We start from the raw sequence: 19,345 nt of genomic DNA on the forward strand, positions 1-19,345 counted from the left end.
CCTGGACGGAGAATTCACGCCCTTCACAACACCAGCTCAAGGTGGGCCACAGACCGGAATGTGAAATGCAGGACTATAAACCCCTGGAAGCTAACAGAGAAGAAAATCTAGATGAATAATATAGCATTTGGTGGTGACTTCCAAGCCATGACGGCAAAGGCACGATCCGTTCCCTGAAAGTAAGGTTGATAAGCCGGACTTCACCGAAATTAAAAAAAAAAAAAAAAAAAAACAGACTTCAGCTCTGCCGAAAACACAGGATCTTCTCACCCTGCCCTAAGCTATGTGTCTTTTCCAGAAAAATCCAACTTTAGTCCCGACGGTATGACTCCTCCTATTAGGGCCTCACCTGGGATCCAGGCAACTAAAACCCTAAATGGAAAGGCCAAATATTAGGGCTAAGAAATGGCATCAGCCCCGGAGATGGTCCACTGGGGACCTACGTGAGCCTGCTGCTCTGTCTCATCAGGAGGTGGCCAGGACCGTGTGGTCTCGGTGGCTCCAACTCTCCGGGGCTTGGAGCTCTGTGGTCATGCCTCCAACCACTCATGCGGGAGAGGCCGTGCGTCGCAGGAACATCGTAGAGTTGTCCAAATGGGCGTCCATGCCCGGTCCCATCGGGAAGCCAGAGCTGGAAAAACCCCTCATGAGCATCGTGGCTGCTGTAAAGAAATGTGGATGAATTTAACTGAGTATTAGAAGGTTCCTGTTGGGGTGGAATAGGTCCCTGGTGTTGGCTGGGCAACCTCGGGGGCCAGGGTCCCCACCGTGTGCAGCTCTTGATGACGATGATGACGACGGTGCCGTGTCAGCCACAGGACCAGACTCTCCAGCTGCAGACGGGCATGCGCGTGGGCTGGCTAGTTAATGCTCCCTTGTCAGGTGACCCTTCCTTTGACAGATAGCTTTCTTGGGATGTGTGCTTTCTTTTAACAAGTCAGGGAAACATTCTGTGTTTCTGCTGCACAGTCTCAAAGCACGCAGGTTCTGTGAACCTTCATGGACTCAGAACAGTTTAGAAGGCGGGGCCTGTGTAGCCTCCCCTCAGGAGTTCTTACTGGGGCCTCAGCTGGGACTACGGAAAGTGTCAAGTCCCGACAGATACGGAAGTCCGTACACTTGAATCCAGACCAGAGGCTGTGGCTTTGAAACTCGGTAGGGAACCGTGCACTGTAGATGGGACTTGCAACTCACCTAGGGGGGACTTATGGGATACACCCAGAACCCCACTCCCCCAGTGGGGTCCGGGTGTCTACAGATCACAACACCTGAACAGGTTCTTCAACTCCAAGCTGCAACAGGTTGAAAATATCTTCTCTTGGAAAGCATGAGTTCACGTGGTAGAGTGAAAAGTACCAAATGTTTACATCTTTTTATCAACAGACCTCCAAAGTTGACATGTAAACACAGTACCTTGCTGAGACCGATTCATGCTGTCCATCATTTGTCACTTCTTGAGCAAACAGCAGCCAGCTCCTGTGACTTGGCCATGGGCTGTCCTTGGTCACCTGCACAGGCTCTGCCTATGTTCATTTAGGGGAGTGAACACCCCCCCAGGGGAACATCCTGTCCCATCTCCCAGCATCCTGAAGCCATGCTCTGCCAGGTGCTCACAGCGTGGACTGGTATTAAAATCGTGCCCCGTGCTGGCTTCCTCCCATCTCTTAGTTCCCCATCCCTCTCTGGATTTTCTGCAGTCACAAACAAAATAAACTACTTGTGCTTGCATCTTTGTTTTAGGATTAGCTCTGGAGGGAACCCAGACAAAGACAGAGATGGGACTGGAGTTAGACAACAGCATTCTGTACGGGAAGACTTTCTTTAACATTATGCATTAATGTTCCTCTCACTGCAATTTTTTAAGGTACCAACAAACGATTTGAATGTTTCTCTTGAAACAGAAATATGTGAAAGTAGCAAGGATTTTTTTTAAAGATTTTATTTATTTATTTGACAGGGAGAGAGATCACAAGCAGGCAGAGAGGCAGGCAGAGAGAGAGAGAGGAAGGGAGGCAGGCTCCCTGCTGAGCAGAGAGCCCGATGCGGGGCTTGATCCCAGGACCCTGAGATCATGACCTGAGCCGAAGGCAGAGGCTTTAACCCACTGAGCCACCCAGGCGCCCCAAGGATTTTTTTTTTTTTAAACTTGTATGGGAATTCTTGCCCTTCCAAGTATCCTAGCTCCTTATAATGTGATAATGTTGACATAAGGAACCATGGGCAGAGAACTGGACAGATGACTCAGTAGAAGAACCACAAGCTCAAGAATCAGCAAGATGAGAGGAGGACTTTTGCTCCAAAATAATGTTGGGAGAATTGGTTTACCAGTTGGGGGTATACATTAGAACCCTGCTATCTGCGTCACTCTGATGTAAATTCCAGGGGTAGTGAAGATCTAAGAATAAAAACTCTGAATGTATAAAAATACTACAGAGAAAAAGGGTCCATGTGTCTACAGTTTTAAGTGGACGAGACGCCAAGCCTGACAGTGAAGAGCCCAGAGGAGCAGAGCCGGGGCCACCAGATTTGCACACCTGCTGGATGAAGATTCCAAACATCCAGAAACAGAAATCCCAGTCAAGCTAAGGGAAGAACATTGGTTGTGATGAAGTGTGATTATGGTGTGTTGTCCAGTGGGGGAAAGCAGACGGCATAGGATAGACGGTTTTGTTGCCAGATGGTTAACACAGTTTCAGGCACTGGAAAACCTGTGGAAGGTCAATGTTGACAGTACATGTCGACAGCGCACTCTCTCCCAGAGAGAATTATGGAGGAATGCTTTAACTGTTGCTCTTCAGAAGCTTTATCATGTCTCCTAAAGGAACGTCTGTTGGTTTGGGGAGTACTCTTAGACGGGCTCGTGTGCCTTGTGTGTCCAGAGGCGGACATGTGTGTGCGTGCATACTTGGAGATCAGTAGAATGTCTTTAGAACCCAGAATGTTCTGCGACTGGTTCAACTGAAACATACACTGAAGAAAGTACCCATCAAGGGAAAGGACGGTGCTCCGTGAAAGGGAAGTGTATGCAAGACGACCTCCCAAAGCCAAAGGAGCCATGAGACCAAAGGAAAAAGCCGTCCAGTCCAGGCTGACAAGGGATGGTCTAAAAAGACTTCCAGACAGAAGCACGTCTTGGGCAGCCGGCGGCAAGATGGTTCTCCACAGCCACTTCCTGTGAGACTGACTTTTATAGCCCTAGAGGCTGGGCTCCTGCTGGGGGACCCCCAGGAGGAGATGATGGAGGACGGTGTGAGTGCTGGTCGTATCTCCAGAGCTGATCACGGATGTTATGTCCCAAGGCTGTTCTTAAGTGATCTCACTTGTGTGGTTAAGTAAAAAGGAAGAATAGAGTCGAGTCTATGGCCAAAGAGACTTCAGGAAACAGATGGGTCACCGCGGCTTTTCTGTCCAAGTTGGTATCAGGCCAGTTGGCCCAGTCGCCAGCAGGGAGGCACAAAATAAACACTCCAGGGGTGTGTGTTGGCTGGCACACACCTGCAGGGAAAGGGGGTGCCCTGACGTCATCCAACCAAAACCCTGAGCTTACCCCTCCTCAACAAGAACTTTCCATAAGTCACTTAAATTCCTCTGTGCCTTTGTCTACTGACAGGGAAATTGTTGGTCACAATGACATCACCAAGTCTCTCTCTTTTCTGTAAATTGTGCACTTGTGCACTCCATTCTCTCGCACACTCTCTCTGGGTGATTTTTTTTTTTTAAGATTTTATTTATCTATTTATTTATTTGAAGGAGAATGAGTGAGAGAGAGCATGAGAGAGGAGAAGGTCAGAGGGAGAAGCAGCCTCCCCAAGGAGCCGGGAGCCCAATGCGGGACTCGATCCCGGAAGTCCGGGATCATGACCTGAGCTGAAGGCAGCCGCTCAACCCACTGAGCCACCCAGGCGCCCTCTCTGGGTGATTTTGTCTTACTATTCACACACCATCTAAAACTTGACATTCATGACTTCATTTCCGATCCAGACTCCTCTTCTGTGAGCCGCAGACTCCTATGTAGAAAAGTCCACTGGACATCTCCATCGAATAATATATGTGTGTGATACCTACCATTTAGTTCCCCAGCTCTTAGTGGGAGCTAAGTGGGAGCCCCCCCAGTGGCCTCATGTCCCCTAAGCCTTCACGATTCCCTGCTCATCCCCTTCCAGCAACCTCCTGACACCCACACAGGAGCATGCACACGTGCACGCCCACACACATGACTCTCCTCCCTTCCCCAGCCCATCCAAAACCCCCACCGTGTTCCTTGGATTTCTGCTCTTTCCTGCAAATCAGGAGAGCAGAGGCAAGTGTAGTCTTGTCACCCACTGACCCATTTTCCAAGCACCAGTGATTGTAATTGTAATGAAGACATACGGAAGCTCGGGTCAGGCTTCATAAAAACATTCCAATGCCTTCCACTGCAGATGGAGGAAGTACAAATTAGGAACCATGGCTCAAAGGACCCCCGTGCTTCGTACAGGCCTTGCGGGGGGTGGACTTCTTTCAGGGTTTGCGTTGGTCTGTCTAGCCTCACTGCCTTCACAGATGCTGTTCCCCATAGGGTGCCCTTCCCTTACCCCTACTCTGTGAGGACAATTACTTCTCTGGGCTCTGCCGACGTCGGGCAGCACAGGGAGCATTAGGATGTGTGTCTGTAGGGCCGACTTGCTCTTCCTTCTCCTTTCTTTCCTCCAATGGCTTTTGTAGAGGTTTATACTCTCCTCACTGTTGCTCTACTTCAGTCCAGGATCTCAGTCCTAACCAGCCCTGGCCCGCGGCCTATCCTGGGCCCCGGAGGCAGAACACAGAGAGTTCTTCCCTCCTCCAGCCTATGACAAGTGCCTCAGGCCATGGCCATTCTGTCCTCCCAGTCCGTGCCCAGTCCTTCCACCCCAGGTGAGTTGCAAGTCCCATCTACAGTGCACGGTTCCCTACCGAGTTTCAAAGCCACAGCCTCTGGTCTGGATTCAAGTGTATGGACTTCCGTATCTGTCAGGACTTGACACTTTCCGTAGTCCCAGCTGAGGCCCCAGTAAGAACTCCTGAGGGGAGGCTACACAGGCCCCGCCTTTTAAAGTGTCCACTGTCCTTCCATGAATGGCCTGAACATGGCCTCACACCCCCTCTGCCCTTTGTACCTATCAAGCCCCAAGCTCAGGGCAGCTGCAGGTGCACCAAAGCGTCCAGCCGCCATGCTCCCTGCAAACCTCTCTGCCTGCTCTCGGTGACCCCTCTCAGCTGTGCTCTGGGTCCCAATAAAATTCTCTCGACTGTACTTTTTTTCTGTAGATCTGTCAAAATCTCGTCCACGGTATTGTTCTCTTAAGCAGCGGCTCAGCCGTGGGGGAGGAAGAGTAGAGTGTGCAGACTCAGTTCTGGGGCTGCAGGGAAGGCTTCCCGTGGGCCAAGGTGGGAATTTGTGGGATGACCTAATGGGGCTGAAAAATTGAAGCCGGGGTGTTCGGGGGGAAACGTGGGAATTTGGTGATGGGCCCGTGGTAAGAGGGATCCACGCGTCTGGGACTGTAGATGAAATGAACTAGCTTTGAAGAATGAGCTTTCCCGGTAGGTTTCTCTAGATTTTCTTGACCTTTATCACCAAGAGAAATTAATGTTTAACCAGCCCTGGAGGCTGGGAAAGCAAGGACAGGGAGCCATTTGGATCTCAAGCTACAAAGAGTGACCTATTGGAACACTGCTTGGCCACGTTTTCCTCAACCCCCAGAACGAGAGAGTCTCCTAACAGAGAACAGACTCAGAAGGAAGTAGGATTCCCAGCAAGTAAGTCCCCGGCTTCATACTTAATCGATGGTTATTGTTGGAAACCGCAACCTTGATTCCCGGTCCCAGGGTACTAAACGTTTGCTTAACGCTGACTCACCTGAGGACTGGACGTCACTATTGGTCAAGTGCTGTTAGGCAAGGCTGTGGGGACCAAGGGGACTGACCCTAGGTGCTTGCACGCACACAGTCCTGCACGTATCTCGTGTGTGGCCAGGCGAGGGCTGGGGAGGATTTCCTGCCTGTCACTCGAGAGCAGGGACAGGACAGACATGGGCACATCTTGTCCTCACCACTCGCTTCCACCGCGGTCTTGGGTCCTTTGTTCCTCTGGATCTCTGTTTCTTCCTCTCGACAATGGGGATTTTTCTAGCACCCACCTTGTCAGCTAATGGTGAGGATTTGATCTCATAATGTCCGGAAAATATCTGGAGCTTGGAAGGTGATAGAAAAATGGCGACTCTTCCCTTCCCTGTGAGATCTGGAGCATCAAAGGTAACCTGAGAGGCTCCCTGTCCAGGATGGTCTGAGGAGAACTGAAGGGTCTTCCCTGCCAATTTGCCCTGCTGGTTACAGTCTCTTCAGAAGGTACCGTTTTTGAGACTATCATTGCTTCTCCATCAGGTTGGAGTTAAAACAATGCTTCTGAGTGTTTAACCTGTGCTGGGACTCACCTTCTTCATCTTTAACATATCCTCATTGGATGCACGAGAAACTGAGTCAGGAGAGGTGAGGAGGATAGTCGTGCAAGGCCTCCCCTCTTGCAACTACAAAACTGGCGCTTGGATGTTTTTGTGGCATAGGGTGGCCCCTGGGAAAGCGTTGGATGTTTAAGACACTTACTGTGTCCCAGGCACAGGAGTCCCTCGGAGAGCAGGCAGTGGACGCTGGAGGGACGGGACCAGAGATGCAGGACTGTGGGCAGGAGGGGGACAGAAAGGGTGGACGTGAGGAACGTCAAGGCACAGCTGGAAAGTGACAAGTGCAGGACTGGACACAGGGTCGAAGGCTCTGGTCTCCCAAGGTGGCCTGAGGGCACAGCAGACATTATCTAGACACGTTTCCCTGTGCACAGCCTTGGGGGCCTGAAGCTCCCAGGTCTGAGGGTCCCTTACCAGAGCACGCTGAACCCCAGAAGGCAGCCTGTCCTGCTCTCAGTCAGCCTAGTGACCCAGCATATTGGGTCCAGGAGGTGACAAATGGCGCTCCTATTGCTGGAGTAAGTCATTCCAGGGTTCAGCCTCACACTTGCCCTTCGGCTGCATATGCGTGTGGGATAGGCGGGCACCCTAGGACTCTCCCAGAGTGGAATGATGACATTTTGAAACCAGGAATGTGTCGGTGCTGCTCAATATTTAAATCGTGATTTCCAGACTTTCAAAAATCACTAAAAAACATGGGAAGAAACACGGCCATCCGCTCGGGGGACCATCCCTGAACTTCATGACACCCCTGGCTCCAGCTGCACGAGAGAGGCCCAAGGAGGCCGACCGCAGCTAGGGCTGAGGAAGAAGAGCAGTGTGTTCCCATTGAACAAGGTCATTCGCAGTAATCGATTCATGGAGTCCATGGCTACATACGATGATAAAATGCTCAGTCCACCGAGAAGAGGATGCAGCTCTAGACAATATAACCCTAGTGGATGAACATAGATAGATCTTAAGTATATTAACCGTATTAAGCAAGTCTTGGCACAACTGGGGAGAAATCGACAAACTCACCCTCATAGTGGAAATTTTCAATACATCGTTAGCGATAGTAGTAAACAGGATGATTGATCCAGGGAGCAAAAATATTAGATTTGGAAAACTTCGATAAGTAACCGTCTTGGTGTGGGGGACATAGATAGAAGCCTTCGGCAGAGAGCTAGAAAGCACACTTTCTTCTCAAGTGCGCGTGAAATGTGACAAAAATTGAGGATGTAACCGACCATCGCCTAAATCTCAACACCTGTCAGAGAATCGCTATCAGACCAGCGAGTTCTCTTGCTCCGATTCAGCTCAGGTCGATCCAATTCTGTGAAGTTCAGTTCAGTTCAATTCAACTCCATTCAGTTCAGTTCAGTTCCATTTTTTTTTTTTTAAAGCAAAAATTGTTCCATTTGTCTGGAGTTGTTTTGAAGAGATAGATATACCATGTAACTGACACATCAAGGAAACAAACAGAATGGAAATGAAATAATACTCAGAAATAAATGTTTGTTTTAGGCTTGAGATATGTATTGGAAGCTGAACATAGAAGAAAGCAGGTAGTTTTAAAAGCTAATGTTAGAGGGACACCTGGGTGGCTCGGTTGGTTGGGCCGCTGCCTTCAGCTCGGGTCATGGTCCCGGGGTCCTGGGATCGAGTCCCGCATCGGGCTCCTGCTCGGTGAGGAGCCTGCCTCTCTCCTTGCCTCTGCCTGCCACTCCGCCTGCTTGTGCGTACTCTCAATCTCACTGACAAATAAGTGAATAAATAAAATCTTAAAAAAAAGCTAATATTAGAAATGGAAAAAGGATAGAGGTTGAGATACGCAAACAACTAAAGGGGCCAGAAAAATAACAGAATGAAGATAATTGAACACAGGCAATAATAAAGATTAAGAGGAAACATGAATGAGAAAGGAAATAAAGACCAACAAAGGCACAAGTTTTTCTTTTTTAAATCTAAAACAGAGATCGTCCTGGGGCGTCTGGGTGGCTCACTTGTGTGAGCATCTCACTCCAGATCTCAACTCAGGTCTTGATCCCAAGACTAAGTAAAGACAAGAAGAGAGGAAAATAGGGAAATAAATAATATCATAAGAAAAGGGGGTTGTCATTATAGGGACACCTGGGTGACTCAGTCAGTTAGGTGTCCACATTCCGGGTTTCGGCTCAGGTCATGCTCTCGGGGTCGTGAGATTGGACCCTACATCAGGCTCCATGCTCAGTGGGGTGTCTGCTTGGGACTCTCTCTCTAGCTCTCCTCTGCCCCTCCCCCTGCTCATGTACTCTCTCTCTCAAATAAAATTTTAAAATAAAGCTTAAGAAAAAAAGAAAAGGGACATCATTATAGATTCAATCAAGCAGAATGATAATGAGTATATTATTAAAACAGACAAACCCTTGTCATTAAATGTAAAAATTTAAAATTACATTTCGTTTACATTTGGAACAACACCAGGGAGAAACAGAAATCCTACTGAACGGTCCTGAATAATGAATAAATTGATTTATGAAAAACATTTCCTCAGACAAGGAGGAGAGGCAAATGATTTCTATGTATGATTTGTCACACTCTGTCAGTGATTGGGTAATTCCAAATTTCAAAATTATATAAATTGCTTCAGAGTATTAAAAAAAGGGTTATCCTCCATCTATGGGATCACAGAATTGACTCTAAAACTAGAGAAAATCCATATAATCAAGAAAAATTACAATTTTATTCATGGGACGGAAGTAAAAATTCTATGCAAGTGGCTAACACACCGTAGTTTTATCCGAAGAATAAAAGGATATTTGAAAATTAGAAAATGTATTAATGACATTCATCATATTAACAATTTAGATTAAGAAAACTATATGATTCTCTTCTCATTTGATGCAGAAAATACTTTGATAAAATTAAACTTCAATTTACTATAAAAGTAGGAATAGAAGAAACCTTCTAATAAAGGTTTTCCAACAAAACCCTGTTATTAATAGTGAAATGCTAGAAGCATTCTTTTTTTTTTTTTGAGGATTTTACTTATTTATTTGACAGAGAGAGACACAGCGAGAGAGAGAACACAAGCAGTGGGAGAGGGGGAAGCAGGCTTCCTGCTGAGCAAGTAGTCTAATGCGGGACTCGATCCCAGGACCCTGGGATCATGACCTGAGCCAAAGGCAGTGGCTTAACCAACTGAGCCACCCAGGTGCCCCTAGAAGCATTCTTTATAAAATCAACGAGATGAGGATGTTCACAACTGCTTCTGTTCAACAATGTCACAGAGGCCCTAGAACAGGTCCAGGCAAATGAAATTTTTTTTTTTAAAGATTTATTTGTTTGAAAGAGAGAGAGCTGGTGGGGCAGGGGGGCGGAGGAGGAGGAAGAGAATCCCAAGCAGAATCTGTGCTAAGCGTGGAGCAGACATGGGGCTCCATCTCACGACCCTGAGCTCGTGACCTGAGCTAAAACCAAGGGTTGAACACTCAACCAACTAATCCACCCAAGTGCCCTAGAACTATTATTCTTACTAGTACTGTAGCGACAATTGTCGATCTTTTATGGTTAACTGATTGAGTGCATCATTTAAGAAATCCTTCCTACTCAACGTCATAAAAATGCATTTCTGTTGTCCTAGAAAGTTTGCCTCTCACAGTGAAGGATTTAATCTATCAGAAATCTCTTTTTGTATATGGATTAAGAAACAGGTTTAACTTCATTCTTTTCCCAAGTAGGTAACCAGTTGCCCAGAACCATTTAAGGCTCTGTTCTTTCTCGGGGCGCTTGGGTGGCTCAGTGGATTAAAGCCTCTGCCTTCAGCTCAGGTCATGGTCCTAGGGTCCTGGGATCGAGCCCCGCATCGGGCTCTCTGCTCAGCGGGGAGCCTGCTTCCCTTCTTCTCTCTCTCTGCCTGCCTCTCTGCCTACTTGTGATCTTTGTCAAATAAATAAAATCTTTTAAAAAATTATATAAAAAAAAAGACTGTTCTTTCTTTATTGATCTGCAATTCCACATCTGTCAATTGTCCATGTATTGGTGAGGTTTTTTCCCAGCTCTCTATTCTGTTTAATTGGTCAGGCGTCTATCCTTGAATCAAAATCATGATTTTTTTTTTTTTTTTTTTACAGTTTCATCTGTCTTGATAAGTAGAGCAAGACGGGAATATCCTTCTTTCTGCAGAGTATGCTGGCTCTTTGTAGACCTGTGCTTTGGCATTTACATTTTAGAGTCAAATATCTGTGTTGGGATTTAGATTGGAATGGTATTGAGACTGCGAATCACGTGGAGAGAAATGGAAATGTTTACAATATGGAGCAGGCATTTATTCCCATTTTTAGATCTACTTGATGGGTCCCATCAGTTGTTACAAGTTTCTTCATCCAGGTCTTACAAGTCTTTTGTTAATGTTTTGTTAGATTCACTCCTATTGTCTTGTTCTTTTTTTTTTTTAATGTTTATTTTTATTTTTTTTATTTTCTTGTTCCTCATGAAGTCCTGTCTTGCCATGATCACAGTGGGTGGGCAGAGCAGCAAGCCCAGCCTCCAGAACCCGAGGTCTTAAACCTGAGCTGAGTCTTCTTTTATTTTTTATTTTTTTTCAAGAATGTATTTATTTTAGAGAGAAAGCGGTGGGGGAGGGGGGAAGGGGCAGAGAGAGAAAGACGATCTCAAGCAGACTCCCCACTAAGCCTGACATGGTTTCCATCTCACAACCCCAAGATGATGACCCCAGTGGAAACCAAGAATCGGACGCTTAACTGACCACTCCACCCCAGCGTCCCCTGTGCCTTCTCTTTAAACACTTGCATTAGGCAGGGCGGTGTGCTGCCTGAAACCTTTCAGTGATTTTGCTTTCTCTGCCAACGCAGGCTGGGTCTCCGGATTCAGGGCTCCTGCCTGGGCTATGCCCCCTTCACCAGCTTTGCAGCACTGGTCCCGGTGGACCACTGTGGATTTCTCTCTCTGCTCTTTCTTTCATGGTCTGCCTCCCTTCCTGGCATGCCACCCAGCAAGCAGATCTGCTACATCCAGCATGAGCACAGGCTGGCCTGCTGGCGAGGAGTATGCTTGTGTGGGACCTTGCCACATTTCCTAACCTCTTTGGGCCTCAGCTTCCTTGTCTGTACAATGGGGATGAGAATATCTACCTTGTGAGGCAGTTATGAGGGACTGAATGATTTTATGTAGAAATGCCTGTAATGAAACCTTTACAAATGTATTTTTTAAAGGATGTTATTTATTTATCTGAAAGAGAGGCAAGAAAGGGCATGAGCTGGGGAGAGAGGCAGAGGCAGAGGGAGAAGCAGACTCCCCTGCTGAGCAGGGAGCCCAACTCGGGGCTCAATCCCAGGACCCGGAGATCATGACCTGAGTTGAAGGCAGATGCTTGACCCACTGAGCCACCCAGGCACCCCAAATGCCAGGTATTACTATAGTGACTCTTTATGGAATGGAGGATATCTCTTGATTCTCAAACCCCCTTGTCCAGAGGTCTGTGCTGGGTTCAGCCCCTCACCATACCTCTGTCCCTCTCTGCAGAGCCTCCCTGTCTTCATGCAGGGTTTACCAAGCAGTGTGCTGAGACCCCAGAGCCCTTCCCAGGGCTCAGCTGCCGCTGACCCAGCCAGGGTGATCTCTCTTCCCTCGGAGTGCCTGGTCCTACCTGCCCCTTATCTGTAGTAGCCCCTCCCAGGGCTGGGGGATGAGAAGCATCCCAGCCTCCTGCCCCCACCCAGCCATGGAAGGAGGGATGAAGCTGTACACCAGGTGCGAGCCTCCTCACCAGCCCCCCGTCAACCCCACACCTGCCACAGGCCCAGCCCCTCCCCTCCAAGGCTTCTGCCCCCGGCCAGCTGGCCGGCGTGTACTGCACGTGTGTGCGTGCTCGTGTGGTGGGAGCAGAGGAAATGCGCGCCCCTCCTGACCTGGGTGGGCTCTGCCAGGCCCCCTTTCCAGGTTCCCAGGGCTCTGTGCACACCTTAAAAGAGAAATGAACCCTGCCCGGTGTACTGCCCTGATCAGTCTGCCTGAGGGGATGGAGAAGGGAGCCCAAGAAATCTTGCCATTTGCGATGGGCCTTGAGGCATTGTGCTAAGTGAGGTAAGTCAGAGAAAGCAAATACCACATGATCTCACTCATATGTGGAATCTCAACCACAGATCAAACAAAACAAAACCCAGAGTTCTAGATATAGAGAACAGATTGGCAGCTGCCAGAGGGAACTGAAGGGACGGGCGTGTGGGGGTGGGGAATGGATGAAGGGGTCAGGAAGTGCACACTTCTTGCTATTAAAGAAAGACGTCCTGGGGACGTAATGGGCAGCTTGGGCAGCTGATCCTATGGTATCAACTTGGAGAGGTGACACAGGTGCCTAGACTCAGGCTGGGGATCAAATGTCCGATCACTACACCGTATGCCTAAAAGTAACACAATATTGTACGTCAATCATGCCTCAATTAAAAAAGAAAGCCAAGTGCATTATTGCACACCGGTTACAAACCATTAGAAAATCTATCTTTAATAGGTGTTTTTAAAAATGTTCTCCTTAAAAAAAAAAAAAAAAAGACATTTGTGTTTTGAACGCTATAGGCTTCTTTTAACCAAAGAATGGGATTTTGAATCACATGAATCAGATGAAACCCTCACCTGCATCTGCCGCTCTCTGATCTGGACTAATGGGTTTGGCAGTGATGCGTTCTGGGTGGCCTGTGCACGGAGGGGCCCCGGAGCCTCCCACCACCCCCGGCAGCAGGTTCTGATGGCCGGGGCTGGCCAAGTGAGTCCTCCTCGCTGGCTTTGCCGCGCTGGTCCTTCCTCCTTGACAAGCCAGGACGCTCTGCTGCTGCTCTGAGGTTGCCCTGAAGGTCTCCGCACATCTGGGTCCTGCGCAGAGCTCTGGAGACACACAGCCCTTTCTCTGTGGCCTTTTCCCTCTGCCCCCCATCCCCTGCACCCCACCGCCTGCAGTCCCCACTGTCTCCGTGGTCCTGCTCTGCCCCCACCTGGCCCTCGAGTCTGGGGTGAGGAGCAGGAGGGCGGGAGGTGGGAGATGCTGCTGCCAGGGAAATGAGCAGAACAAGCCGCTCTGATTGGCTTTGGGGAGGCGGACACTGTCTATATAAATGGCAATCACATCCTCTGTGTCTTTGAACTGTCACAGGGAGAGGAGAGAGAAGAGGGAGCGAGCGAGCAAGCACCGCGGGGCTGCCTGTGAGTACTGTTCCTTGTCCTTGTAGCCCAGGGGACAGCCCCACTGGACAGTCCAGCTCCTGGGTGGCTGTGGCCCTGGGGTCCGGGGACCAGAGGTTTACCTGTTGCTTTCAGCTGGCGGTTTTCCTCCAGCTGGCTTAGGATGGCTCAGCATCCCGCTGTGGGCCGGTGGGCACACGATAGGAACCTTTTGCAAACATAGGTGCCAACCCAAGTCACCTGCCTTTTTGTGTGTCTCTAAGCAACAAGTCAGGGAAAGAAGCAGAAACTTCTGATGGTTTTTTTAGCCCGTGTTCTCTGAGCCACAATAGCAACATAACAAAGCTAGTGGAAAGGAGCTTCCAGGCTGGTGCCTGGTGCATTTGGAGCCCAGGGAGGCCGGGAGATGGGGTGGGAAAAGGAGGTGGCTAGGAACCAGGTGGACCCTGGCTGCGTGGAGGGCACTGCATGTCCCCTGCCAGGGCTCCTGCCCTCCGCGTGCAGGAGAGCTAACAGTCCTCCTGCAAGATGGTTGTAAACACCTGCTTTGATGTTTGTAAGGGGCGGGGCACACAGAAGGTGGTCAATAATGAGACTATGGTATTAACAAGCCAGTCACCAGCAGGTGGGAATGTCAGAGGGGGGTGAAATGCTGCCCAGTGCTTCCCTGTCCCGGGGAATATTGTTTTCTCCAGTTTCCAAGGGAAGTTCAAGCAAGTGATCCAGGTCTTCCCCCCTAATCCTATTTCTCTGTCAAAAGCTCTGAGCGCTGGGGGCTCCCCCTTGGTTTCTCCTTCCAAATGGGCAGCATTTTCCGTTCTGAAACAGAACCCATAGCAAAGGTGCCAGTTACAGCATCAAAGCTGGCCTCTTTGGGTTTTCCACGCTGCTGGAGAGACAAACAGATCCTCTCTGCCTGGGGTGTGGGGGTGCAGTTCCCCAGCAAATACAGCAGACATCCTGGAGCAGTTCTGACAGGGTGAGTTTCGGGATGGTTCTGAAAGGGAGCAAGTTTGTGTCCTTTACCGCAGCCTCTTTCTCTCTTCTGGACATGTGCTGGGGGTGCCTCTGCGTACAGCCAATTTGATGAAAATAATTAAAAAAAAAAAAAAACCCTTCCAAACTCTTACAAATCAGATAAGTAGCTGGAGAATTTATTTACATCTGTTTTCCCCTCTCGAGGATGTGCATCATTCTGAAGGTTTTACCCTATAACCTTAGAAACTGAGTCTGGTGGTAAGTTTGGGGAAAGACTCCAGGAAAATTAGACTTTGCACATTAGAGAGGTTGTGAAGTGTCTTGAGTTGCTCATTAGCATTTCTGGGGGGGCGATGCTCAGGGCATCAGGGGGCAGAGCACAGGCACCGGGCCTCAGCGGACTGGGTCTGGTGTTCCAAGGGCACAAACCCACCAGAGAAACTGCCTGTAGCCGTGTGGGCTGAGACCAGCCACCTGCTTCCCTGAGCCCATTTCCTCATTTCTAGGTGGGGATAGTATTGCTACTTTGCAAGGCTGGCGTGAAGATGGGGAGGACACCACTGCCCTGTGGAGGGTAACAATTTCAGCATTTGCTTGGGTTTGGAGGAGGTGGTGGAAGCACTTCTCCTGGGCCACAGAGGACCGCGAAGTTGGTCCAGCCTCTGCCCGTCTCTGCCCAGGTTGGGGCTCAGATCAGAGCTCTCCCCTGTGCACCTGCTCCAGCGTGTGGTGAAAGGGCAGCGCCCAGACCACACTCTGGGTGGCACGCGCTGCCTCTCCAGCCCAGACCAGAGCCTCCTCTGGGTGGGCAGAGGCAGCAGGTGGCTCAGGAGCCCATGGCCACTGGCCACAGCTGTCAGGGGAGGAGGCTGGCTTCAGCCTCCACAGCATAGCGCCAGCCCCCAGTGCTCCCGTTCTTGGTTGTATAGCCTGGGTCAGGGCACCAGCCCCTCTGAACCTTGGTCAGACGATGATAATCATACTCACGGGCTGGGTTGTTGAGACAGTAAATGAGATAGGGCACACAATGAGCCTCGCAGAAATTAGGCAGCAGTGACTCATCTGGTTTTTCCGACAATAGGATATGGCAATCCTGGGTCAGCGTGTGCTTGAGCTCTGAACTGGGGAAGCCTCAAACACAGATTGTTTTTTTTTTTTAACAACACTGGGGACAGACCAGCAACCCCCTCCAAGGAGCAAGAGGGAGTCCGCAGTCAATATTTACCACTGACCCTATTTGTGAAAAACAAAACAAAACAACAACAACAAAAAAAAACGGAGACTCCCCGAAGAATGTGCCAAAGCCAACTAACCAGACTCCCAACGGTAGGTGTTGTATATTTGGGAAAGATGATAAATCAATATGTGAGTTAGCCACAGGCGTGACTGCTATTAAGAAGAAAGCAACCAACCAGAACATAATTTAATAGTCTTGAGTCTATGGAAAAGGCAGATGGTGGTGGCCTTTTGTGACCTATTAATGTGACTACAAGAGAGCAAGAGAAAGGGGGTGAGCATTTTAAGGGCGAGGAAAGGGGCTTTCCATGCCAGGAAAGTGTCTTCTGGAAGAGAATGGAATTAATTGGAAAGGGGTGGGGCGACATTAAGAATCAGAATGACTGGATGGTTCTCATACAAACTTTTCAGAATAGCAAAGACAAAGGAAAGTGATAAAAATTTTTAAAATTTCAATTTTGATTGAAAAGAAGTTTAAATGTAAAGTATGAGCCAATAATAAAAGCCAGCAGAGATGGGGTGTTCGTGCTTGCTGTGCCGAGGGGCAGGTGACATGTTTGTATCATCCCTGTTCTTCTGGAAAGAAACAGTGTGCAAAAGAACAGAAAGCCTTACACCTCTTAATTCCATTTGGGAATTGACATGTTTGAGGGACAAATTCAATAGGAAAACCAAGCAGCCGATGAGGGACAGGCGACCCGGGAAGTCTGCCCAGCAGGTGTTAATAAGGGTACATGTGTATGCCTTATGAACACAATGTTGCTTGCTGTAATTGGGCCAATGCCAAGCATAAGTGAAAAAAAGGAACCAAATAATACACATACCTTGGTGACCACCGTCCAAATTGTCCAAGGCCAGGTATAAATCGGAATAATATCAACAAGTTGGCTGCCCCCGTATTTTTCTTCTGAAATTGCTGCAGGTATCAATTTCCCAGGCAGCTTCACGCGTCAGGATACATTTTGCAGGGATGCAGACAGAAGCAGCAGTCTGTCCCCATGGGAGTAAAAGAGAAATCGTGACACAGATTTTTCTGTGGGTCCTGCCCATGAGTACGGTCAGCCAGGAAAACATGGAGGCTCGGTCTTTGTCCCTGGTGGGGATTTCCTCCTGTTTGCCTTGCACTGCCCTGGGGTTCTGTCGCCGCCAGATGACCCAGCTGGAACAGGACTGACTTCTTTTTTTTTTTTTTTTTAAGATTTTGTTTAATTATTTGTCAGAGAGAGAGAGGGAGAGAGAGCAAGCACAGACAGACAGAATGGCAGGCAGAGGCAGAGGGAGAAGCAGGCTCCCTGATGAGCGAGGAGCACAGGACTGAGTTCTAACGTGATGATTTCCCAACATCAGTAGCAACAAAGGGCAGCTGCACGCAGCCTTGGAGTCCGGGGGCTTTCTGCCTGCGGCACCCCGCGGCCGGTTTACCGGGGAGGAAGCAGGCAGCCTCCTGGAGCAGAGCCAGGATTCAAGTCCTTCTGCCGACTCTGATCCCAGAGGCACGTTCTTTCTACTCCCGGTGGCGGCCAAGAGGTAGAGCATAGTCCTGGGCAACTGCAGGCTCAGATCTGATTCTGTTCAGGGTAGCAGGAAACCCCTCAGAGGCCGGCCAAGCTGGCCAGATGGGAGGAGACTTCCTGGGTGTCTGGCACTGACCGGGTAGAACCGGGGGCCCGTCAGCTCCTATGCTTGGGTTAATGATTACGCATCTTGTTTAGAATCCTCGGTATAATGTCCATCTTCCAGGCGGGAGGTGGGGGTGTGGAGAGGTTAGGTGGCTTGGCCGCAGGCACGCCTGCCCCAAACAGCTGGAGCCAGCCGGTTGTGTTTTCCTCCGTGGTGACCCCGGAGATGGGGGCGTCCGGGAGCTCTTCACTGGCTTCTCAGGGGAAGACCGGTTTCCTGAATTTAGTTCTTTCTCAGAGTCCACAGTCTCTCATGGTGTGTCTCCCCCTCCGACCTTCCCCAACTCACTTCTCCTCTCCATCTCCCAGTGTCCTCAGTGATATTCCCCATGCTCCACAAGTAGGTGAAACCATATGTCAACTGACTCTCTCTGCTTGACCTACTTCACTCAGCATAATCTCTTCCAGTCCCGTCCATGTTGATACAAAAGTTGGGTATTCATCCTTTCTGACGGAGGCATCATACTCCATTGTATATAGGGACCATATCTTCTTTCTCAGGGTTTGTCAACCCATACCCTGGCCACGGTTGTCGGGGATGTGCCAAACCTGTGCTTGAGTCCACTACACCCAGGAGGGGCCAGGCCAGGGGGCAGGGTCCAGCTGTGTCCCTAGCCTCTCGGTGCCAAGGCCTTTCCATTGGTTCGAGGGGATGGTAATGGTCCTAACAAGGTTATTACAAAGATTAATAAGAATATATGCCATGAGGGGTGCTTGGGGGGCCCAGTTGTTGAAGCATCTGCCTTCGGCCCAGGTCATGATCCCAGGGTCCTGGGATCGAGTCCTGCATTAGGCTCCCTGCTCAGCGGGGAAACTGCTTCTCCCTCTCCTTCTTCCTACCACTCCCACTGCTTGTTCTCTCTCTCTCTCTCTCTCTCTCTCTCTCTCTGTCATAAATAAATAAATATAATCTTAAAACAACAACAACAACAACAGTACATGCCACGAGGTTCACATGGTGCTGGGCACCTGTGAGCTAATATCTGTGCTGACTGATGAGAGTCCCTATTTCAACAAGGACACCCCAGTATACATGAAATTAACTGAGTGGAAGACAGTGGTATGTGGGTAATATGAGGCACCTGCCGTAATTATTGGAGCTACAGGGAAGGGTGCTTTGGCATGAAGGACACGGTGCCCCAAAGCTTTGTCACCACTCGCTTCACATCTGGGAAGGGCCCTGACATCCCTGGGCCCTAACGTTTTAGATCTCCCACCTATTAAGTTAGGGTGGCGATTGCTCAAGCATAACAAAGCTTTAAATGCATTGGAAAGCCCATCTTGTATTTCTAGTCTTGCCCCTTCCCTCCTGACTCCTGCTCCCAGGCACCTGGATCCTGTAAGTTTGGCCAGTGAGAGGCACTGGTGGGAGGTTGGAGGACAGAGGTATCCGTCTCCGTTGTGACACTGGCCGAGGCTCCTCCCCGTGCCAGCTCTGTCTGGGCAAGCCTGACCAGGTCTCTGCTTTGCGTGAATGACGTGGGTCCTGTCTCGGGGAGCACAGTCTGCTCCCCATGTCCCTCCTATCTGGGTGGGAATGGGCATGGAGGCTCTGAGGGGTTAACTGGCCTTCCTGTCTTACTGGAAATCACCCAGTTAATCAGCAATGAAGAGAAGGTGCAAACCCAGGACTCTGAATTCAGGGTCCACACTCCCTCCTGCGTGTGCACCGCCTCCTGGGAACACCCACCGTGGTGGCTTCTCCTCCTACCCGAGTGAGTCTATGGAGTTTCTTGGTAGCCTGTAGAGCTTGTGGGTGACATGATGTCTTCATGCAAGACTTGACTTGTTAAGACAGCTTTCTGGAGGAGTGTGGGG

General features: G+C 49.5%; 1 protein-coding gene across 1 annotated transcript in view; it reads left to right on the forward strand.

Annotated features, from left to right (window-relative positions):
• Positions 1 to 5,715: 5,715 nt before the first annotated feature.
• LOC111157035 (dopa decarboxylase) overlaps positions 5,716 to 19,345 on the forward strand; it is a 78,315-nt gene continuing 64,685 nt past the window's right edge. The window contains exon 1 of the mRNA XM_022518241.1: positions 5,716 to 5,778. The gene's annotated coding sequence lies outside the window, so the exon portion shown is untranslated. The remainder of the gene's footprint in view (positions 5,779 to 19,345) is intronic.

The sequence above is a fragment of the Enhydra lutris genome, unplaced genomic scaffold (genome assembly GCF_002288905.1).
Source record: "Enhydra lutris kenyoni isolate GAN:26980312 unplaced genomic scaffold, ASM228890v2 scaffoldscaffold51, whole genome shotgun sequence".
Lineage (NCBI taxonomy): Eukaryota > Metazoa > Chordata > Mammalia > Carnivora > Mustelidae > Enhydra > Enhydra lutris.